General features: G+C 40.5%; 1 long non-coding RNA gene across 2 annotated transcripts in view; it reads left to right on the forward strand.

Moving 5' to 3' along the window:
* The window catches only part of LOC126955380 (uncharacterized), a 51,301-nt gene that overhangs the window by 21,097 nt on the left and 4,732 nt on the right, over positions 1-25,472 (forward strand). For both annotated transcript variants that reach the window (XR_007725916.1, XR_007725917.1), the window contains 2 exons: positions 5,643-5,924; positions 22,758-23,029. This is a non-coding gene — a long non-coding RNA (uncharacterized LOC126955380). The remainder of the gene's footprint in view (positions 1-5,642; positions 5,925-22,757; positions 23,030-25,472) is intronic.

Raw genomic sequence — 25,472 nt, forward strand, 5'->3', positions numbered from 1 at the left:
ATAGGATTATTTGTTTTTTTTTCCTTGCTGATTTGTTTGAGTTCCTTATAGATTCTGGATATTAGTCCTTTGTGAGATGCATACAAACTGAATTATTATTATGGGCAAATAATACTATTATTTGTTGATTACTGTCATGAGACTCAGGCAAGGTTGTTTTAACACCTCCCGGGATCCTAGATCTATGCTTATTTTTGGAGTCTTGCTTCATATTATTCATATTAAAGTGAATATTCACATTATTCATAATATTCATATGAAAGTTAATATCTCACACTAATCAAGGGAAACATATATATATTGCTTAAGCATTTTTTGACAGCATTTATGAATTTTAAAATTGTTTAGCTGTGTGTGACTCATTTAAGTTTAGCTTTGATTTCTTAATTCAGGAGAGTAAGAAGATCCATGAACTTGGATGAAAAAAAATCTGTTTTCATTAACTTCAAACTGAAATTTGTAATTTTATTTATTTAAGAATATAGGCCATACATCACATTAATATTAACAATATCTCTCTCACCAATAGAAACGATAGATATATTCATGTCACATTACAGGGATTTTGGATATCCCAAAACATAATTTATACTCATTGCTACTTTGAATATATAGTTGTTATGTTGTTATTAAATCTTGTTATTAAATGCATTAACAAATAAGCATATATTTACAAATTAGTATTTTAAAGTTTCTTTTTTTTTTTTTTGAGATGAGTCTTGCTCTGTTACCCAGGCTGGACTGCAGTGGTGCAATCTCAGCTCACCACAACCCCCGCCTCCTGGGCTCAAGAGATTCTCCTGCCTCAGTCTCCCAAGTAGCTGGGATCACAGGTGTGTGCCACCACGCCCAGCTAATTTTGTGTGTGTGTGTGTGTGTGTGTGTGTGTGTGTGTGTATGTTTAGTAGAGATGGGGTTTCACCACGTTGGCCAGGCTGGTCTGGAATTCCTGACCTCAGGTGATCCACCCGCCTCAGCCTTCCAGAGTGCTGGGATTACGGGCATGAGCCACTGCACCCAGCTGAGTTTTTAAGTTTTTTGAAAATTTCATTTTAAAATTCTTTGTGGGGTATTTTAAAAGATTATTTTTTAAAAGGTTCCAGGAGCTTCATTAGGCTTCCAAAGGGATCTATGGCACAAAAGGGGAAAAGATCCCCTACTGGAGCCTCGTGGGTAAAACAGCCTGGGGCTCAGGCTCTGGGTGACTCTCTCCTGGTATTTTTTCTTTGTTCTTTTGTAGAAAATAGTGGGGACTTAGCAGGCTCAGGCGAGCGCAATTGCAGGCAGAAACAAGAGAAAGTTCAAAATACGTCTAAACTTTACTGGAAGATTTACTGGTTATCAAGTCAGAAGACTTTGGATCTAGTCCAGGCTTACCTTTAATATTCTCACAGTAGGTGCATTTGCTCATTAAATCAGCAAACCTTTACAAAGGGCCTATCACCAGCCTGACCCTATGCTTGGGCATTGGAGCAGGTAGGCCCAGGGTTCAGTTCATTCTGTCACTCACCAGCAGAGTGACCTTGAACAAGTTATGTCATATCCTGAAGCCTCAGTTTTCTAATCTGTCGAATGGAGATACTGATTCTGAATTTAATAGGGTGGTTGAGAGGATTAGATATGAAGATGGGTATAAAGTACAATAAACACATAGAAGATTATAGTTACTATGAATCACCATTCTGTCTATAGACTCTTGCATCAATGTGCTGCTAGTTGTGAAAGAAAAGCATGTAAAACAGTCTTCTCTTGTATCACTGATGAAATATTTTTCTTTTAAATGCTTTTGAAACATTGTTTAGAGAACTGTAAAAGTAATTAAAAAGGGGAAATGTGAGTGAAAATTCATATTCCTGAAAATATATGAATGTTAAAAATTGTATCAGGTGATATAATGACTCATCAATAACCTTACTAGATTATTTATTCTTAAAAGGTATATTTGACCAGGTGCGGTGGCTCACGCCTGTAATCCTAGCTCTTTGGGAGGCCAACGTGAGCGGATAGCTTTGAGCTCAGAAGTTGGAGACCAGCCTGGGCAACACGGCGAAATCCCATCTCTACAAAAAAATATAAAAGAAAAAAATAAAAAGGAAGTGGGTGTGGTGGCTTGTGCCTGTGGTCCCAGCTCCTCGGGAGCTGAGGCTGGAGGATGACTTGAGCCAGAAAGCAGAGGTTGTGGTGTGAGCTAATATCACGCCACTGCGCTCCAGCCTGGGCAACAGAGCGAGACCCTAAGAAAAAAAAAAAAGGTATATTTTAAAAACTTAAAAAAAGTTCTATCTGTAATTATGATTCTAACAGAGCCATCCCACTGTTTTCTCTCCTGATACCATGTTTTCTAAAAGTCTAAACACAAGGCTTTCCTTCATTTTGGTTTTGAAATTTTGACCATTTATTCAAAAACCATGCTAAAAACAGCAACTGCCACCAGGTCGCGCTGTAGTTCCACAATGAAAACAGGCTGGGGTCTAAGGAATTCTCGAAGGTCTTAGTTGTCACATCATTTCTGCTTTTTTGAAGCAAAGAGAGGTGGAAACAAATATTTTAAAGGAAAAAGAAAAGATTTGCTGAAAATAAATAATTTCAAATTCACTATAATTTAAACGTTGATATTCAGCGAAAAAGATTTTATCTGAGAATGTTGCTATTGCTACTTTTAGAAAAAATTGCTTTCAACTCAGTCCTGTTATTTTCCAGATGGAAAAATATAAAACAAATAAATAAAAACCTTGCTGAAAGTTTTCTTTCCTATATTCTCTAGTAGTTGATGGATAATACTATTTTTTTTAAAATCCCAAGATAAGGTATATTTTATTTAAAAATTGTAGTGATAGCTTTGATATAAACCAGGCTTTAGAAAATACATAAACACTTCAACTTAAAAACAGTTGTTTTTTTTTTTTGAAAAAGCCCTTTTTTCTTTTTTGGTCTTATTTTTCCCAAATGTCAATATTTATGAGTCAGGGGTTGTGGGAAATGTTACCTAGAGCTACAAGAGCCAGAGATTGCCCTCTCCTATCCCTGGGGAATTGAGCATGAGTGCCAGAGGGCAATGTTTGGCTGGAAGGACCCAAGCCTTTCCTTCTTTGCACCCCACAGTATGCCCTTTGAAGTGAAAGACATTTCTGTACTCAGCTCTACTTCATAGGAAGTCAACTCAAGATGAGCAATGCACACACATTGCTGTATACCCTTTTAGTATAAAAACAGAGGCAGACTAACAGAAAACCGAAAAAGCCAGAATTAATGCAGGCCATTTGGAGTTTTGGAAACCCTTCTGATAACTTAAGTCACAAATCTAAATTTCTGGATGAGACTATTTTTTGATCATGTCACTTTCAGAACATCAGTCACTTGAAGTTTAACCCCTTTTAGGATTTGGGTGGTATTAATAGTTTTGTCAATGGCAAAGACAGAAGGCCATGAGAATGAAATCCTCACAGAAATAAGGTAAAAATCACTAAATATCAGTAAGTTATGAAGCTTACATTTGTTTTGAAAGTGAACTGTTACACATCAGCATAATGAACAAAATGCATTATTTAATCCAAGTGTTTTAGTTTGCTTCCTTACAAATTGTCAGTTATTAGGGACTGAACAAGAAAATAAAAGCTGAAAATGAACAAGATTTACTGAGCAGAATACGGGGGAACTGGGAGATATACTGGCAAATTGGAGCCACTAACAAGTTAAAAAAATCAGAAACACTTTTGAAAACCAGAAAGTCACCAGTGAAATATGTGTCTAAGGTCAAATGAGCTGTCCTGATGTTGATTCTCAATTTCCTCCTGCATTTAATCGAAGGAGCTTCTTTTTATTTTTTTTTAATTTAAATCTTTAACCCCCATAGATGGTTATGTCTCCTAGTATCTTTTAGCTGAGGATTATAACTTTTTCTTTGTTCTATGAACTTTAACAGTTCTTTATTTAACTTGATTTATTTTTAAATGTCCCACCCAAATACTTAACTGGTTCAAGCACTTAACTGGTTTCCAAAGACTTGTATAAATAACAAGATAAAAATTCATAGAACATTTTATTTTCCCACATTGGGAGATAATAGTCCTGTTTCATTTTTAGAAAAATATTGCAAAGAATTATTGAGGTTAATGAAAAATTAGGGGAAATGATAGCATCAGGTTAGTTGGGGAGAAAAAGATTCTCTCTGGGAAGAGACTTTCCTTTCATTTTCCAAACACATGGGTGTGGCCTTTGGCTTTTTTCTCCACCCATGATCAGCTAATTCTAAATGCATTTTCTCCACTTGCCAATGGTATGCCAGCATTTCTGCTGTTTACATTCTGTAGCCTCTTTTTTTTTTTTTTTTCTGTATGTGGGGATTAAAATATTTAGCTCGGAGATGTTGAGAGCATTAAAATAGTAACATGTTCAGCCCTTGGCATACAATAGGTATCCAATGTGTGAAAATTTCCTTCCTCCTTTCTTCATTAACAGGAACACACACACACACAAAGCACAAGTTTACCCCTATTAAATACCTCTACGAGAATGTAATGCAAAACTTAAGTTAATTTGTACAGCACTTACCGTTCAGCATATACCATTCTCGCAACCAAGTTATAGATATGCTTAATGAAATTAGCATTGGAATCAAGACTCTGAAATTAAAAGTATAAATTCAGGTGGGTAGAGTTAGTATTTAAATATTTTGTATATTTAATTAATATTCGTATGTATATTTGTTTATCACTACATTTATGTTTAATTTATTATTTATCTTAATTTATGTATAGTATATATTCATATGTATATTTATGTTTATCAGTTGGGCATAGAACATACATTGATTTCCAGATTATATACCCCTGAGAATGTTTTAAGTCTGTTTTGGAATAGGTCACTAAGGCATAGTTCTATGAAGGTATTTCAGGTTTTACACTTCTATTCACTCCAAAAATGAATTGTTAAATAAAATTTGATACTGTAGGAAGCTGAAAATAGTCAACTTCCCTTAGCTAGCCACCAATAACATAGAGTTTTTGTGAAAATCAAGCAAGGCGAGGGTGGCCTGTTTTTCTCTAAGAAATACATCTATATAAATGAATGTCATCCTTTTCAGAGAAGTTGCTTTGGGAGTCTAGACACTTCTTTCAACTGTACTGCTATTGCACTAAACGTTTTAGGAACTGTTTTTGGAATTACCTTTAGAACTAGTTAAGGAATCAAACAAAGTAAAAGCTCGTCTCATTATATTGTAGGCTACAGCACATCTATCCAGTCAGTTACCATCTGCCTTATTAAATGGCTTGGTTGTTTCCAAAAATGAAACTTATCCTGATGAAAAAAAATTTTTTTTTAAAACTACCGAGACATTCAAAGCAATTCCCTCAGTGTGTGAAGGAAGGAAGTTCCTAACTGCAGTTCCAAAACTGTTTTGAAAATCGTTGGAATGTTGCTGTCTACTTTGATGGGGACATCATTCATTTGCATAGATAAATTCAAGTACATTTGTTCAAACCTAGTGTCATTGTCTTATGGTCATGTCTTTTGACGGTAACTATTTATAAAGTGAAATAGGGATCCTTTTGAGCTGAGATAACTCATCAAAAGACAAATGCTATTATTTAAAAAAGAATCATTGTGAATTTTTAACTAGAGTCTGCTGTGTTCAGTTACAGGCTCCAGAAACTTCTCAAAACAAAAGGAGAAAAATACAAAGGCCTTTGTGCGCAGATCAGGCCTGTGATGTTCCTTTTATCCTCACATGGATTTGTTTAGCGAGTTAATGCAGTGCTTGTGTATGTGATTAAATTTAAGCCAGTCATCATGGAATACAATTATGAAGGCTGCGGGGTCCATATTTTGAAACAGAAGCAGGAAAGCAACATGAACTTGTTAGAGGATGAATCCAGACTTTGATCTTAGCAAATACATAAACAGTAACAAGATAGAAATAAAAGGTAAAAATATTTGTAATATATTTATGTTATTAATAAAAAGGGAGATTGGTGAAAAAGGCAGAGCCAAAAAGAAAAAAGAAAGCCTCTGCTTAGGTACTTCGTTAAACCACATAAAAACTGTGAGAGTCCTGAGCAAATGAAATCTGTGACAGAGACTGAAACCCTTGAACCGGGCCTCCAAGGGCTTCATGGTTTTATAGAGGCTGTTACAGACCTGGAGCTTTTCTGGCATCCCAGTCTCAGACCCTCCAGACTCAGGGGCTGCCAAACTGCTAATTTCCCACAAAACTTCAGTAGACTTGTAGTCTCTGACCATCCATCCATGTGCTACATTCCCAGTAAAGCTATGCATCCTTTCAGATTACCCATATTGTGGAAACCAGTATCTGAACAAACCTGGGACCCTTTTGCAAAACTCGGTAGCTGTGCCGTGCAAACCACGATTGCACTATTTCCCATTTGATTAGACATTTTCATCTGGAAATGATTTTTGGAATTAACGTGGTGTCTATTTCTTTTTTTTTCCAACAAAGCTTTCTCTCTTTTAAAATAAACCCCATGAATAATTTACTCTGCTGCCAGAGATGTGCTTGCTTTTATTTTTATTAAGGCCTGAAGTGTCTGGTATAAGCATCCTTGTGCCCCTCTGGGCTATATGACCTTATGACCTGCATGGTCCTGCCAGGTCACTTTCAGGGAAGGAAGGACTCTTGATGGGGTGGAATGAGCCTCCTGATGTGTCCACACCTTCTCCATCCTGGCCCAATGCCAGCCTGTGTTCAGGCTGCCTCAGATCTCCACAGAAAGAGTTAATGATACACAGCAGAATGTCTGGGCAGATGAATAACAGATGAGTTTCCCAAATCTTGGTAAAACAATGATGTAGAAAGTTGGTGAGGTTTTAGAGATAACCCCCAAAGGTTTATATCACAAAATATATTATTCTTTCCATTTTTCACCTTCCCTAGCTAAGGAGGCTAAAATTCTTCACTAAGTGAAGGAAGTCAGACACAAAACGTCACATATTTATGTGAACTCTCCAAAATAGGCAAATCTATAGAGACAAAAAGCAGATTCATGGTTGCCAGGGGCTGAGGGGAAGGAAAAGGGAGAGTGACTGCTTACAGGGTTTCCTTTGGGGTGATAAAAAACGTTCTGTAACTAGATAATGGTGATGTTTGTAGAATATTGTGAAGGTAATTAACAGTTATTAAAATGGTAAGTTTATGTTATATGTATTTTACCACAACTTTTTTCTTCCTTAGGTAAAGCACAGGTGAAATACAAATAGGAAAATTTGCATTTTACAGAAAGTAATTGTTAAGTCATTTGCACTCATCAATATCTTAGTAGTAATTTTTAGGGCAATTAAGGGGTCTCCTAGTTAGTCCCTGATTATTGGGCAAAACAAAAAAATTGGTTATTGGTGAAAATGGATGAATGAGCAAAGCCAGTGTAGCGCATGTGAGGAAAGGACAAGAAGGCAGGCTGGGGTAGACTGACCTAGTGTAATGGTGAATTTTTTGTGTTAACTTGACTGGGCCACGGGGTGCCCAGTGCCTAGATATTTTGTTAAACATTACTTCTGAGTGTGTCTATGAGGATGTTTCTGGATCAAATGTTTTTTAACTGTTGTTCAAAGACATTGGTCTTCTGCTGTTGATCAGACTGGAACTTACGCTATTGTCTCTCCTGGTTCTCAGGCCTTTGAACTTGGATGGAACTATACTATCAGTTCTCCTGGGTCTCCAACTTGCTGACTGCAGATCTTGGGACTTCTTAGCCTTCATAATTTCATGAGTCAATTCCTTATAATAAATATCTTTATATTTTTATCTATCTGTATCTATGCATGCATTTCTAACTAAGGATATATGTATTTCTATCTATCGCCTATTGGCTTTGTTTCTCTGGAGAACCCAAACTAACACAGGTTTTGGTACCAAGAAGTGAAGTGCGGCTGTAAAAGATATCTAAAAATGTGGAAATGGCTTTGGAGCTGAGTAATGGGCAGAGGCTGAAAGAGTTTTCAGGTGCATGCTTGAAATATGAATATAAAAAGAGATTTTGATGAGGTCTTAGATGGAAATGATGTTATTGGAAACTGGAAGGAAGGAAATTCTTGTTATAAAGTGGCAAATAACTTGGCTGAATGGTGTTCAGGTGTTTTGTGGAAAGTAGAACTTGTGAGCAATGAAATTGCATATTTAGCAGAGGAAATTCCTAAGCACAGTGTTGAAGTAGCATCTTCATTCCTCCTGAGCGCTTATAGAAAAATGTGTGGGCTAGGCACAGTGGCTCACACCTGTAATTCCAACACTTTGGGAGGCACAGGCAGGTGGGTCACTTGAGGTCAGGAGTTCAAGACCAATCTGACCAACATGGCAAAATCCTGTCTCTACTAAAAATATGAAAATTCGCCAGGTGTGGTGGTGCATGCTTGTAATCCTAGCTACTTGGGAAGCTGAGGCAGCAGAATCACTTGAACCCAGGAGGTGGAGGTTACAGTGAGCTGAGATCATGCCACTGCACTCCAGCCTGGGCTACAGAGTGAGACTCTGTCAAATGTGAGAGGAGAAAGATGAATGAAGAAGAAATTGTTAAACAAAAACGAACCAGAGCTTTAAGGTTTGGAAAACAATCAGCCTATTCATATTGCAGAAAACTGAGAAAGCATGTTCTAAAGAGTATGCCAAGGGTATGGCTGGATTATGGTTTGAGAAAGAGTTTATGGGATGATATGAGCAGAAACACTGCCAGTTTGAACTGAAGAGGGTGGAGATGGGACAAAATGAAGGAAGGCTGTCAGAATTCTTGGATTCTGTGAAACAGGACTGTAAAGTTATTTGGCTGTGAATGCATGCTATTCTTCAAGGAAAAGGAAGAATGACTTCAAATGTGACTCAGAGATCATTAGGGCTGTCACTCCCACAACAGACCCAGGGGATAAGGCTATCTCCTCTTTGATTTCAAAGAGTGTGGCCACCCCTCTTGTTTTAGAAGGTGAGAAAAGCCCTACTCAGTGTCTTAGGAGTGGGCCCACAAAGTGTCACCTTGGGGGCAGGGTCACTCAGAGTCTCAGGTGCATTACTTTTTTTTTTTTTTGAGACAGGGTTTGGTTCTGTGGTTCTGTCACCTAGGCTGGTGTGCAATCTTGGCTCACTGCACCTCTGTCTCCTGGGCTTAAGCCATCCTCCCATCTCAGCCTCTAGAGTAGCTGGGACTGCAGGTGTGCACCACCATGCCTGGCTACTTTTTGTACCTTTTGTTTTTATTTTGTTTTGTTCTTTGTAGAGATGGGGTTTCACCATGTTGCCTAGATTGGTCTTGAACTCCTGGGCCCAAATGATCTGCCTGCCTCAGCCTCCCAAAGCGCTAGGATTACAGACTGGAGTCACTGTGCCTGGCCTTGGGTGCATTACTTCTTCAGTGGGTCCTGAAGGTGGGAGTGCTACCCTACTGGGCACAGAAGGCAGAGCATGGGACCAAAGAGAATTATTCTTGAGCCCTAAAATTTGATGGAATTCACCTTGCTAGGTTTTAGATTTTCTTGGGACATGTCTTCCATCTTCTGGCTTCTCCCTTTTGGAAGGAAAATATCTATCCTATGCCTGTCCCACCATTGTATTTAGGAAGAAAATAGCTTGTGTGGTGAAACTAAATACCATTTAAGTCAGATATGTCAGATATGGGTGAGACCTTATCTTTGGACTTTAGACTTGATGCTGGAATGAGTTAAGGCTTTTGGGGCAATTAGGGTAGAATGAATGTATTTTACACACTAGAAGGATATAAATTTTTGTGGTCCATGGCAGAATGTTATGAAATGAATGTTTGTGTCCCCTCAGAATTCATTTGTTGAAGCCTTACCTGCCAATGTGATAGTATTTGAAGATAGGGACTTTAGGAGGCAATTAGGGTTAGAGTAGGTCATGAAGGTAGGGCCCTATTAAGAAGAAGACTTTTTTTTATTATTCCACTTGAGCACAAAGAAAAGACCATATAAGGGCACAGTGAGATGGTGGCCATTTGCAACCCAAGGACAGAGACCCCTCACCAGACACCAACTTTACTTGTCCCTCGATCTTGGACTTTCTAGCCTCCAGAACTGTGAGAAATAAATTCCTATTGTTTACATTACCCAACATATGATGTTTTATTATGGCAGCCTGAGCTGACTAAGACACCTGGTGCATCTCAGTGGGGAAGGACAGAACAAAATGAAAGTGTGCATGAGCTGGGAGAGGGCCAAAGGCAAACCTGCTGCCTTGTTCAGGCCCTGTCCTGCTTTGGACCAAGAGATCTCAGATTGGGGCAAACATGTGGGTTTATCAGAATGGCAATCCCTCCTGTAAGGTTCCACTCATCAGAAGTTCACCAGGCATGGGGAGGCATGCCCTGCAGAGAGCCCAGTAATAGCCATCTACCAAGGTGACTAAGACATCACCTGTCCATAAGTACCACAAGAGGCCAAAACTGATCAAAGTAAATACAAATTTGAAATTCTTTGATGGGGAATGATCATGTTCTAAAACCCAAATTCTTGAGTTAATAATACACTGTGAAATATTTAAAGGTTATTGCAATTATGCATGTTTATTTCTAATGATGATTGCTCAATGACTTCTAGATGCTGGGAGGAACTGGAATATGGGGAAGAAAAGATTCTCACTCCCACGTATTTTCCCGGAGAAAGACAAATAAAAGGTCCCAACCACACATTCATTTTCTATAATTGTACTTTTCAGCAATTAGGGTCAAATGACTTCTTAGTATTTGTCTGCTATTAGTTTAAATGGGTAGTTCAAAGGAGAAATAGTCACATCTCAATGTTTTGTTAAATTATAAAGCAGCAGATTGGACAGAAGCCTCCTTTTGTGAGCTCCCTGACAGTGCAGGGGTAGATTAGATTGACCCTTGCAGTCTAGCTTTCTCTTATCTTTAAAGACTTGTCTCCTCCTAAGCGTTTGTCTTCCTCCTGTCCTCCATCCTACATAGTCCCTTTGCTGCTGCCACATTGAACTACTTAATCCCCATTCCCAGAACCCTGGGGTCCTTTGAAGAGTCCATGCTTTGCACATGCATTGCTTTGGCCTGGAAGTTCCTCTTGCCTTCTTCGTGTGACACAATTCCTACAACCTCCTAACACCCCAAGGCATTTTATGAGCTGTAAGAAACCTTAGAAATCACATCACACTGACCAACAATGTGGGTAACAACTCTTGGAAGAATCTAAGTTGGCTTTTTTACTGAGTCTTTACTTTGGGTAGCAAAGTTATCTTCTGAACTCTTAACTAAACTAAGTAAACAAAAAATACATAAAAGCATTTTGTAACAGCAGATTCCCTAAGGGAGGTTGACTTTGCAGATGCTTGCTTTGTTGTGGGAAGCACAAGGAAATAAGAAAACACCCTGAGTCTTACCACACCAGCCTGAGTGGTCCTCTGTAGCCATTTGTGCTGCTATAACAAAATGCCACAGACTGGGTAATTCATAAACAATTGAGATTAATTTCTCACAGTTCTGGAGCTTGGGAAGTCAAGAACAAGGTACTGGCAACTGGTGTCTGGTGAGGGTCTTCTTGCTGTGTCCTCACATGGCAGAAGGTAGAAGGCAAAATGGGGCCTTTAGCCATATTTTAAGGCATTAATCTATTTACAGGGATGGAACTCTCATTATTTAATTACCTCCCCAAAAACCCCATCTCTCAATACTACCATGATGGGGGTTAAGTTTCAACATAAATTTTGAAGGAGGAACATTCAAACCATAGCATCCATGGAAAACAAAAAGTAAGCATGGTTGTGCCCTTCTGTGGAAGACTGAGGGTCTGAATGTGCTTCTGGCAAGAGAAATCATGGAGGAATAAAAAGAAAGCACATTACTTGTGCTATTATCTACCTCTGGGTTAAACTGAACAGTGAGATCAAAGTGGTTTGTTTGTTCTACTAGTTTGCTTATTACTAAAGCACTTGTTTATTTTGTTTTGAGGTAGTTTCTCTGGAGGGATTGAGGGCAAATCTGAGTGGAAATTACTTGTTTTTTCCATGTAATCCTATAATAAGTACAAGTTTTTTTTTTTTTTTGTAGTCTTTTGGTTCCCACAAAGAGGTCTGTATTTTGTGTGTGTGTGTGTGTGTGCGTGTGTGTGTGTATTGTGTGTGTTTTGGGAGGTGGGGAGACAGGAAGCTGAATACAGAGGGGCTAAATGTTGAGAAAGTAAGAGTAGGAAAATAGTCCATGGTGTGTTGGAAAGTGAAATAGAAGTAACACAAGAGTATCAGGAAAAAGGAAAGAGAAGCTCACAAGGGATAGTGTGGGGAAAGGACATAGGGTAGGCAACATAGTAAATCAGAAGGAAGCCGAGCTGAGTTGAATAGTGATGTGGTTTGGATCTGTGTCCCCACCCAAATCTCTTGTTGAATTGTAATCCACAATGTTGGAGGTGGGGCCTGGCGGGAGGTGATTGGATGATGGGGGCAAATTTCCCCTTTGGTGCTGCTCTTGTGATAGTGAGTAAGTGCTCTTAGGAGCTGGTTGTTTTAAAGAATGTGTCACCTCCCCTGCCTTCCTCCTGTTCCGGCTGTGTAAGACATTTCCTGCTTCCCCTTTGCCTTCCACCATGATTGCAAGTTTCCTGAGGCCTCCCCAGAACCTGTATAGCCTGCAGAACTGTGAGCCAATTAAACCTCTTTTTTTTTTTTTTTTTAAATAAATTACTCAGTTTCAGGTGTTTCTTTTTATTTTCTTTCTTTCTTTTTTTTTTTTTTTTTTCTGAGATGGAGTTTTGTTCATATTGCCCAGGCTGGAGTGCAATGGCATGATCTCAGCTTACTGCAACCGCTGCCTCTCAGGTTCAAGCAATTCTCCTGCCTCAGCCTCTCCAGTAGCTGGGACTAGAGGCATGTGCCACCATGCCTGGTTAATTTTTGTATTCTTGGTAGAGATGGGGTTTTACCATGCTGGCCAGGCTGGTCTGAACTCCTGACCTCAGGTGATGCACCTGCCTCGGCCTCCCAAAGTGCTGGGATTACAGGCATGAGCCACCACACCCAGCCTCAGATATTTCTTTACAGCAGTGTAAGAATGGACTAATACAAATAGTAAAGAGTATTGAAGCCATCCTCTTCATTTTGAAGATGAATGAACTGAAGCCCTTAGAGGCTATGTGAATTAGCAAATTGGTTAAGGCCAGAACTAATGTGAGCCCCTGTCTCCTGTTCCATGAAGTACATGGCTGTGTGTGGTGGGTGGAGGTGAGGTGGGAGACCTCTGAGCTAAAGACAGAACCATGATATGATTTTTTTTCCTGTTCATTATTGTTAAAGGCTATTTTTAAAAAATTTGTTTTTACTTTTTTTTTTTTTTTTTTTTTTAAGATTCAGGAGGTACATGTGCAGATTTGTTACATGGATACATTATGTAATGGTGAGGTTTGGGCTTCTAGGGTACCCATCACCTAAATAGTGAACATTTTACTCAATAGGTTATTATTATTATTTTTTGATATCCTTCTCCCCTTCTCCCCCTCTTTGGAGTCCCCAGTGTCTATTATTTCCATCTTTATGGCCATGTGTACCTGCTGTTTAGTTCCCACTTATAAATGAGAACATGTGGTATTTGATTTTCTGTTTCTCAGTTATTTCACTTAAGATAATGACCTCCAGCTCCATTCAGGTTGCTGCAAAGAACATGACTTCGTTCTTTTTCATGACTGCGTAGTATTCCATGATATATATATACTACATTTCCTTTATCCAGTCTTCCATTGATGGGCACTTAAATTGATTTCATGACTTTGCTCTTGTGACTAGTGCTGAAATAAACATGTGAGTGCAGGTATCTTCTTTTTATAATGATTTAAAAGGCTAATATTTTAAAAAGGTGAATGTTTATATCATGCATCCAATATAAATATAAAATGAACACATGTAACAAATTTTAGTTAACTCATTAATTGTTGAGGGAACCCATAAAATGTTACTGGTTGAAAGAATTCAAAGTACTGTATACATACATATAAGCAGATAAAGAATGTTTAAATGAATAATTAAATGTGACTTGGCAGAGATTTTATTTACATCATTAACTATTGAGAGAACCATTAAAAACTTACAACAGGTTGAAAGGAGAATTCAAAGTACCACACACATATATAAGAAGATAAAAAATGCTAAAATGTGCTGGGTGCAGTGGCTTGTAATCCCAGCACTTTGGGAGGCAGAGATGGGAGGATTGCTTGAGCCAGCTTAGGCAACATAGTCACACCCTGTCTCTACAGAAAATAGAAAAAGTTACCTGGGCATGGTAGTGCATGCCTGTAGGGTGAGGAGGGAGGATCACTTGAGCCGGGGAAGTTGAAACTGCAGTGAGTTGTGACCAGGCCACTGCACTCCAACCTGGGTGACAGAACCAGACGGTGTCTCAAAAAAAAAAAAAAAGCTAAAATGAATTTAAAGGCATGTATAACATTGACCTATCCACAGGTGATAATCAGTTGCATTCCAATACAACTAATTTGCATTTGTATGGACAAGAATTATTTGTATTATTTTTGGCTTTCTACAAATTATAGAGTTGTAAAGTAGTTAAAATACGATGAAAGGTAGCAATATCATGGGAAGAGTATGCTGTATAGAACATTCTAGAAAAGAAAAGAAATTTTTAGAGAAAAAAAGTAATCTTTTTTTTCACGTTCCAAAGTCTTACACAATTTTTCTCAGCAAGAGTACATAATTGGAGCTGAAGATGCTCCCTCAACTTTTTTGGGTCACAGAATAGTTGGTAATGATGGAAACCAGGCCAAGAAAAGAGGAGGATTCCAGGAATACATCCAAGGTCATACCACAGGCACTTCCGGTCAGGGTGCCACTGCTGCTGTTGTCCTGCTAGACACTCAGCACCAGCGTTGCCAGATGACTCACGTGGCCACCTGACCCTGCATCTTTGCAGTACATTCTCAAGTTTCAAAGTCTAGGAAAGGGGCATCGAGTTGACTCAGATCCCATGCCCTCACCCTAGCTGCCCAGACTGGGAAGAAGGAATATGAAACCACGTGGTTTCACTATGACGAACCAAGACTGACACAATGGGGATTTCTCGCCACAAAGGAAGGATATGTGATGTTCGCTAGTAAAAAAGAAAATGCAAATATTTACTGCAAGCACTATACTAGAGATATACAAAATGATCAGAAAGGATTTAAGCTTTTTCTGGAGAAAGATAACATAATGAAGTGGGAAGATTAAGATCACATCTCTATTAAAAATACAAAAATTAGCTGGGCGTGGTGGCGGGTGCCTGTAGTCTCAGCTACTTGGGAGGCTGAGGCAGGAGAATCGCTTGAACCTGGGAGGCAGAGGTTGCAGTGAGCCGAGATTCACGCCACTGCACTCCAGCCAGGCAACAGAGTGAGACTCCATCTCACACACAAAAGAAAAAAAAAAAAAAAAGAAAGAAAGAGAAAAAAAAAGAGCTCTAGACTCATATACCTAGGTCTAAGCCAGGTTTCACCAGACTGAGTTGCGGTGGGAAAATTGCAAACCTCTCTGAATCCCAGTTATCTCATTTATGTTAACATTGCTATCTATCTCAAAGATGCTTACGACTCTGCATAATCTGGTCTATTGCTATTTCTATGACCTTATCTTTTTCTACTACTGGTCTCCTTGCTGAAATCTGTTTCAGCCCTCCTAGCTTCCTTGCTGTTCTTTGAGCACACAAACATCCATCTGCTGTAGGCCCCTTGTATTTGCTTGCTTCCATGTCTGAAAAATGTTCCCCCATATGAAATTTGTTTTGTCACCTCCTTCATTCAGCTCTCTTCTCTCTCGCTATCTCTTTTGAGACAGAGTCTCACTCTTGCGCAGGTTAGAGTGTATTGGCACAATTCAGTTCACTGCAGCCTCGACCTCCAGAGCTCAGGTGATCCTCCCACCTCAGCCTCCTGAGTAGCTAGGACTACAGGTGCACACCACCATGCCCAGCTAATTTTTGTATTTTTTGTAGGGATAAGGTCTCACTGTGTTACCCAGGCTGATCTCAAACTCCTGTGCTCAAACGATCTGCCTGCCTCCCAAACACTGGGATTACAGGCATGAGCCACTACATCTGGCTAGCTCTACTCTCAAATGTCACCTTGGCTTTGGTAATATCTTCCCTGATAACTCTGACAAAAATTACAACTTATTTTACCTGCCACTACCTTACTTTATTTTTCTCTATAACATTTGTTACTTGTCTCTCTCCCTTCTCTAAACTGTAAATTCCATGAGAATAGGAAATCAAATCTGTTTTTGCATGGTTGTATCTCCAGAGCCTTGAACAATGCCTGGAACATAAAAAGTGCTCAATAATATCTGTTTGGATGAATGAATAATTGCAAAGTGCCTGGCATACAGTAGACACCAAACAAATGCTGATTATTGCTATTTTTATCGGACTCTGATTTCTCTTCCCATACCCTGGCCAGCCACCCTTAAGCTGACCTGCTTTCCCAGAGGACTTACGATCTAGTAATAAAATTTACCAGTTCAGACACTCAGTCTCCTAATTCAACAGAAAACAACTAGAATATTGTAGTATTCATTTTAGTGATCACTTTTGGGATTTCACACTTACTCTTTGTTTTTTAATGTGTCTGATCTATGGTGGTGCTACCAAATGATTTGTATTAGCAGCTGGAAAAATCTAATAAAATTACTTTGAAAGTGCCTTTTGGGCTAGGCGCAGTGGCTCACGCCTGTCATCCCAGCACCTTGGTAGGCCGAGGCAGGAGGATTGTTTGAGTCCAGGAGTTCAAGACCAGCCTGGGCAACATAGGGAGACTCTATCTCTACAAAAATATATATATATAAACTAGCTGAGCATGGTGGCACATTCCTGTGGTCCCAGCTACTTGGGAGGCTGAGGTTGGAGGATTGCTTGAGCCTTGGAGGCCAGGGCTGCAGTGAGCTGTGAGTGTGCTACTGCACTCCAGCCAGGGTGACAGAGTGAGACTCTATCTTAAAAAAAAAAAAAAAAAAAGAAAGAAAACGAAAAATCAAGGTGCATTTTGAAGCACATAAGAGAACATTTAAAAAAAAAATTTGTATCTATAGTAGGAAGACTATATTAGAACATAAGACCGCACATGAGTATGTCACTGTTTTAGTCAGCATTCTTCAGAGAAACATTAGTTATAAGAAGTTGGCCTATGCAATTATGGAGGGTGGCAAATTCCAAGATCTGGAGGGTCAGTCAGCCAAGGTGATATCTGAGAGAAGAGGTGAATGAAGAAGATGAGGGAGAAGTCATATGGGAGGACATTTTTCAGACATCAAGGAGAGCCGATGCTTTAGTTCCAGCCCAAGCCTAAAGTCCTGAGAACAGGAGAGCTGATGGTGTAATTCTGGTTGAAAGGTCAGCAAGCTCAACATCCAGGAGTTTGAGTTTGAGTTTAAGGCAGAAGAAAAGGCAGTGTCGGCCAGGCATGGTGGCTCATGCCTGTAATCCCAGCACTTTGGGAGGCCAATGCGGGCGGATCACCTGAGATCAGGAATTCAAGACCATCCTGGCCAGCATGGTAAAACCCCGTCTCTACTAAAAATACAAAAATTAGCCAGGCGTGGTGGTGGGTGCCTGTAATCCCAGCTACTCAGGAGGCTGAGGTAGGAGAATTGCTTGAACCTCAGAGGTAGAGGTTGCAGTGAGTGGAGATCACGCCATTGCACTCCAGCCTGGGTGACAAGAGGGAAACTCCATCTAAAAACAAAACAAAACAAAACAAAACAAAAACAAAGCCAGCTCCATGTTGAAGATTGCCAGGCGGAAAGAATTCTTTTACTTGGGGGAGGATCAGCCTTCTTATTCTGACCAGGCCCTTCAACTGATTAGGTGAGGCTCACTCACATTAGGGAGGGTAATCTTTCCTCAGCCTACCAATTTAAATGTTAATCTCGCCAAAAAACACTCTCACATAAACACCCAGAATAACGTTTGACCAAATATCTGGGCACCCAATGACCCAGTAAAGTTGATACATAAAATTAACCATCACATTTAGGCTGGGTGTAGTGGCTCACGCCTGTAATCCCAGTACCTTGGGAGATAGAGGCAGGCAGATTGCATGAGGCCAGGAGTTCAAGATCAGCCTGGCCAACATGGTGAAACCCCATTTCTACTAAAAATAAAAAAAATTAGCCTGGTGTGTTGGTGCACACCTGTGGTCCCAGCTGCTTGGGAGGCTGAGGCAGGAGAATCACTTGAACCCGGGAAGCAGAGGTTGCAGTAAGCTGAGATCGTGCCACTGCACTCCAGCCTGGGTGACAAAGTAAGACTCTGTCTCGAAAAAAAAAAGTTAACCATCACCTTCACTCTATCTTTTATATCTATCATCAATTCTTTAGTTGTCATGGAATAGTTGTTATAAAGGATAGTGGGAAACAACGATCTCTTGAGTGAAAATGTGTAAGTCAGCTGCTGTATGTGGATGGACCCATTCAGTGCATGTGTGGAGGCTTTTAATGCTGATATTAGCATAGAGATCCCATTGACAATATAACATCAGGACTACAACAAGGTCTGGGCACTTGCATTCTAGCTCCTAGCTAGAGATTCAACTTTTAGCAATTCATTTAACCTTTTTTGGATTTGGCTTTCTCTTCTGAAAGAGAGGGGGTAGGACTAGATGATTTTTTTTTTTTTTTTTTTTGAGACGGAGTTTTGCTCTTATCGCCCAGGCTGAAGTGCAGTGGTGTGATCTCGGCTGACTGCAACCTCCACCTCCCAGGTTCAAGCGATTCTCCTGCCTTGGCCTCCCAAGTAGCTTGGATTATAGGCACCTGCTATCACGACCAGGTACTTTTTTGTATTTTTAGTAGAGATGGGGTTTCGCCATGTTGGGCAGGCTGGTCTTGAACTTCTGAACTCAGGTGATCCACCCACCTCAGCCTCCCAAAGCGCTGGGATTACAGGCGTGAGCCACCGCGCCCAGCCAACTAGATGATTTTTAAAGATCACTTGTAGCCCTGGAATCTTTGGTTTTAGGTAACAGAATAAGCGGTGAGGGAAGCCCTCTATGCTGCTAGTAGCGTGACACACAGGGACAAAGACAACACATCTTTGGAGCTACGTATGGCAGTGCTGTCTGTCTTTGAAGCTAAATGACAAAAATAATTTGGCCTGGATTTTATTTGTTCCCAGTTGGCTGAAAATAAACAGAAGTTATTCTAGGAACAACTGTGTCTTCTTTATTCTCTATTCTTTTCTTTTTTTTTTTTTTTGAGATGGAGTCTTGCTCTGTCACCCAGGCTGGAGTGCAGTGGCATGATCTCGGCTCACTGCAACCTCCATCTCCCAGGTTCAAGCGATTCTCCTGCCTCACCCTCCTGAGTAGCACACCCTCCTGGCGTGCACCACCACACCCAGCTAATTTTTGTGTTTTTAGTACAGATGGGGTGTCACCATGTTGGCCAGGCTGGTCTCAAACTCCTGACCTCAAGTGATCTGCCCACCTTGGCCTCCCAAAGTGCTGGGATTACAGGCATCAGTCACCACACCCTGCTGTGGACTGTCTGGCTTCTCTGTTCTTTTTTTTATATATCAGATAGAGGGACTCTGGGCATTTCATGCAGTCACCAGACTGCAGTGAAGGTGCCAGGCTCCAGATCCATGAGAGCCAAGGTGTCTACTCTCAGCATCTTGCACAGCGCCTAGCACAAAGTGGCCCCCCATAAGTGAGACATTGAACAAATGCACATGTTTGGCCCCTCGACATAGCACATGAAACACCCTGGGGTACCTGACTTAGTTCGTCCACACTGCTCTAACAAACTATAGTAGACTGCATGGCTTGTAAACAACAGAAACTTATTTCTCACAGTTCCAGAGGCTGGAAGTGTGGTCTGGGTGCCAGCATGGCAGGTTCTGGTGAGGGCCCTCTTCTGGATTGCAGGCTGTTATCTTCTTCTTGTGTCTTCATATGGAGGAAAGAAAGCAAGAAAGATCTCTGGGGTCCCTTTAATAGGGGCACTAATCTCATTCATGAAGATTTCACACTCATGACCTGATCGCTTCTAAAGGTCGCACCTCCTAACACCATCACTGTAGGGATAAAGCTTCCATATATGCATTTTGTGGGACACAAACATTCAGGCCACTGCAGTGCTTGCCCCACTTGGGAGACTGCAGTGGTTTGGTCAGTTGCAGTGCCTGTGAAGCCCCTCTCTTCACTACTGCCCTGCGCTGTGCTTTCCTAACAGACACCAGATAAATTCTACCCTCCCTTCCATCTCTGTTACTTTGAATCTCTGATACTGGTGTCAATAGCCTCCTTCCCCAGGTGCCAGGTGGGGTAGCCCAGACACTCAGTCTTCTGCTATACCTGGACTTCCCAGCCAAGATGGTGCAGGTAGGTATGAATAACTTTTATTAGTGCAGCCTTGAGCAGGAACCAGAAGAGTGGGAGTTTCTGAGGGTATTTCTTCATCCAGGCCTCTTGCCCCTCGTGGCCATTGAGAAAAGGAGAACTTTTGAAATCAAAGAGAGCCTCATGGAGGGAGTGAGAGACTGGGGGTCTAAGTATGTGGATGGAAAAAAATTGCATTTTTATTTTTATTCATTTCCAACTTAAAATTAACATTTGCTTCAGTTATGAATATAAAAAACACATCACAGTGGTACTAGCAGTACCTATGACTTTGTCACCAATAGAAATCACAGATATATTCAAATCATATTAGTTACTGACAAATCTCACAAAATACTATCTATGCTCAGGCCGGGGGCAGCCGCTCATGCCTGTAAACCCAGCACTTTGGGAGGCCAAGGCGGGTGGATAACTTGAGGTCAGAAGTTAGAGCCCAGACTGGCCAACATGGTGAAACCCATCTCTACTAAAAATACAAAAATTAGCCAGGTGTGGTGGTGCATGCCTGTAATCCCACCTACTCGGGAGGCTGAGGCAGGAGAATCACTTGAACCCGGGAGGCAGAGGTTGCAGTGAGCCAAGATTGCACCACTGCACTCCAGCTTGGGCGACAGAGCAAGATTTGGTACCCCCCCGCCAAAACAAAAAACAAAAAACAAAAAAAACAAAAAACAAAACTCAAAAAACAAAAACCTAGATTTTATTATCTAATGTGTTAATAAAGAGAACATATATTGTCTCATCACAGATTTGTTTTTTAAAAATTATTTTAATAACTATGTTTTAATATAATTGGTGTTCATATAATTCTATGCATGAAAAAATGCATTGAAGAGATTTCTTCACTAGACTTCCAAGGGATCCATGATCCAAAAAAGATTAAGAGTCGCCTGTACAAGGAGAACCTTGCACTGAAAGAAATTAGTCATTGAGGTGGTATTGGTGGCATAGCATTTGCTGAACAAAATATCTTACTCAGGCATTCTCATGAAATTGTTGTAATACTACTTAGCAGTATTTTGATAGCCGAATGGTTTCCAACTTATACTTAGTTCCTTATTAGGCTCAGCTAGTTTCAACATGTGAGAATCAATAAGTTAGATATAAAACTATTTCTGACAACAAATTAAAATGTTTTCTTAGAAAAGTTTAATCCATTGGCATCTTGACAGATACATTCCCTCTTTGGTAAAGACGCTAGACTCATTGAACGGCTTAGTATCTCACTTTGCCCTGTGTGTTGTGGGGTAGAATTATTTATTCCTTTAAACGTCATGTTATTTATTTATTTTCTCCACATATAAACATTTCTCTTTGGAGAGATCAGAAGATATAAATTATTATCGATTTATTTAGATAGAGTGCTTTTATTTGGCTTTGTATACAAGCTAAATGCTCACAAAAGGTATTAGATTCATGAGGCTGGAGACTCAAGTCTTCTGTTTATCTACTTATTTGGGAAGATCTCTAAGGCATTCAGTGTAAACATGCTTGCCCTGTGTAGCTAATTGACTCGAAGTTGACTCCGGAAACTTTAGAGCTTTATCCAAGAAGCCATAAAACACCAACTACCACTTTAAATCATTGTATAAGTAGCTTCTTCCTTCCCTTTCCTCTTCATCCTTTTACCTTTTCTTCTGGGATCTCCAGGAAGCCACATATTGGTATTCTCAGACTTTTCCTCTCCTTTTTGGATCCAAATACTTAAAGTGCCCACAGCAATCTCCTTTCTAGTCTTTCCTCAATTCATTTTGTTCTTCTCTCTACCTCTTCTCTTAGCCCTACATACTTACTTTGCTCTGTTAGTTGTGTTTAGCAACTGCTTCCTGAATTAAACAGAAAAATGGGTATGTGGATTTCCAGTCATATTCTGTGAAGCTCCTTACTGCATAATCTGACCCAGGAGTGGGGAGCCTCTGGTCCTGCCAGCCCTGTTTCTGCAAGAACAGCTTTCATCCATTATGTTTGTCTGAACACCCCTAATAAAATGTCATTTGAACAAAGGATTCTGTGGGTAAAGGATTTGGAAATCACTGAACTAAAGAATGCTCTTGGCCTGGTTTACCATTGTACTTTGGCTCTGGCACATGTTAGGAGAACACTTCGACTGTTCACTCATCCAATGATGTAAATCATGATAAATGTGCATAATAACAGTTATTATAACAAGATAATGTGTATAATAACCGTTACTCTGTTGGTCCCTGAAGCCACATATCCATGTGGCCAAAAGGACAGAACTATGTGATTAGTTATTTGTCTTTGGAGCCTGTACTGGGTTGAAGAGTGTTCCCCCAAATCCATGTCTCCCAGGAACCTCAGAATGTGACTTTATTTGGAAATCGAGTCTTTGCAGATGTAATCAAGTTAAGATAAGGCCATACTGAATTAGGATGGTCCCTAATCCAATAACTTGTGCCTTATAGGAAGATGGAAACTTGGACACAGAGACACAAACATACACAGGGAAGAAGCCATGTGAAGACACAGGCAGAGATTGAAGTGATGGATCCATAAGCCCAAGATCAGCAAGGATTACCTGCAGCCACTACAAGCTAGGAGAGGGACCTGGGATAGTTTCTCCTTCAGAGCTTCTAGACAGAACCTTTCGTTTATCTCTCCTACTTCATTACCTGCTTCCTGAGATCATTTCCCAAATAAACTACCTGCACTTTCACTCGAGTCTGTGTCCAAGACAGTGAGTACTGGAAGTGGCTCTCAATAAGTGGTGGCGGATGCCTGCAGCCGTAGCTCCTTGGGAGGCTGAGGCAGGAGGATTGCTAAGGCCCAGGAGTTGGAAAGCTATAGTGAGCTATGATCACACCACTGTGCTCCAACCTGGGTGGCAGAGCAAGACCCTGTTTCTTAAAAACTAAGAAGGACAATCAGGTTGACATTGTTTAGTGGGACTGAATCACTCAATAGCCAGATAGCAACAAGAACCTGGTGGAAGTAGCATCATAATAGCTAAGAGTCCCAGAGAAAGTTTGGCTAGGCTGGTGGGGAGCCCTTGGGGAAAGATTTTCCATTAGAGGAATCCCATGATGAGCAAGAATGGACCAGCTCTAGAAACTTTGCCATGTTTAGTCTTTGACCAGGACTATGTGGACTTTGAGTGAATGCTGCAAAAGACCTCAAAGTTGAGGCAGCTGGAGGCTGTCAGATAACTACATTCCTCATGGCAATTTCTTCCTTTAAAGGAGATCGGAGTAGTACACCCCAATGGCTGGATGCCTAAGGCTCCGTTCTGTGTGGAACTGAGTTCTAGAGTGTCAATTGTGATGATGTAATTCCAGAATAGCAGAGGTCAGGTAGTAGCATTTAACCATCAGTATCATGGTGAATGTAATTATCACGCCAGGCAGAAAGACCAGAGTTGCATCTGGGCACTGAGTCCTGCACAGATCTGTGGCAATGTCTAAGAGACTCTATTTTTCCTGGGGTGAATGAGATAAAGGGTGAGCTAGAACACTGCTTGGCTTATACACACAGAAAAAAATATCAAGAGCTGCTGTGAAGAAAACTGATATCAGCTACTATATTGGAAAAACTGCAATCTCTAGTCCAGTTTCCAACTTAGTCAATTCTCGTGATCAGAGACCACCAATTGGAGGAGAGGCTGTGTCTGCCTAAGGAAAGACCCCTCAATGCCACTGCAAGCATATACAATATACTTATATTAATCCTAACTCAAAGGAAACTGTAGCTGTTTAACAGAGTAATTGTATGCTATAGAAAGAGGAAGAATTTTGAGAGCTTTTGGACATAGGATCTGAACTGATGCTGGTATCAGGGGATCTGAAAATGCTTTCATGGCTCCATGATTACAGAGGAGACACGTGGAGTCTTGGCCCAGATCTACCTAACAATATGTACAATGGGTCCAGAAATCCAACCTGTGATCATTTCCCCAGTCCTCTTGGGCATAATTGGGATTGGTATTCTTTGCAATTGGAAGAATGCTCATATTGTTTCACTGACCTGTGAGTAAGAACCTTTATGGGTAGGAAGGGCCAATTGGTTAAGGCAACTACTTGGCTTCTGCTATTCTAAAATCCTATCATCCCTGAGATTGTTTCTCAAGCCAAGACAATAAATCAGAGCAATATTATATCCTGGGTGGAATTGCAGAAATTAATACCATTTTTGAATATTTAAAGAATGCAGGAGTGGTGGTTCCCATCATATTCCCATTCCGTTTACTGCTATCATCCCTGAAAAAAATCAGATGGATCAAGATGGGTGATGATGAACTGAGCCAAATGGTAGCCCCCAAAGCAGTATCTTATTAGAGCATAGTATCACAGGTCCAGGTCCAGCCTCTGGCACTTGGTATGTGGTTGCATAACTGCCCAGTGGGTTCACCTTGCCCACTACCTAGACAGAGCTGATTTATCAAGACAGGGGAATTGCGATAGAGAAAGTAATTCACACAGAGCTGGCTGTGAGGGAGACCTGAGTTTTGTTATTACTCAAATCAGTTTCCCCATACATTTGAGGATCAGATGTTTTAAGGATAATTTGGTGGGTGGGTGGCAGCCAATGAGTTGTGAGTGCTGACTGGTTGGGTCGGAGATGAAATCACAGGGAGTTGAAGCTGCCTTGCACTGAGTTGGCTCCTGGGTGAGGGCTACAAGATCAGATGAGCCAGTTTATTGATCTGAGTGGTGCCAGCTGATCCATCGAGTGCAGAGTCTGCAAAATATCTCAAACACTGATCTTAGCTTTGTAAGAGTCATGTTATCCCCAAGAGCAATTTGAGGAGGTTCAGAATTTTGTAGTCTCCAACTGCATGACTCCTAAACCAAAATTTTTAATCTTTTGGCTAATTTGTTAGTCTTACAAAGGCAGTCTAGTCCCCAGGCAAGAAGAGGATTTGTTTTGGGAGAGGGCTGTTATCATCTTTGTTCTCAATTGTAAACTAAGTTTCTCCCAGAGTTAGATCAGCCTACACCCAGGAATGAACAAGGATAGCTTGGAGGTTAGAAGCAAGATGGAGTCGGTTAGGTCAGATCTCTTTCAGTGTCTCAGTTATAATTTTGCGATGCTGGTTTCAGTTGTTGATCTGGCAAATGTTTTCTTTTCCCATCTGGAAAGAGGATCAAAGCAGAGGATATTTATGCAGAAAAGACAGCAAAATA

The sequence above is a fragment of the Macaca thibetana genome, chromosome 5, assembly GCF_024542745.1.
Source record: "Macaca thibetana thibetana isolate TM-01 chromosome 5, ASM2454274v1, whole genome shotgun sequence".
Lineage (NCBI taxonomy): Eukaryota > Metazoa > Chordata > Mammalia > Primates > Cercopithecidae > Macaca > Macaca thibetana.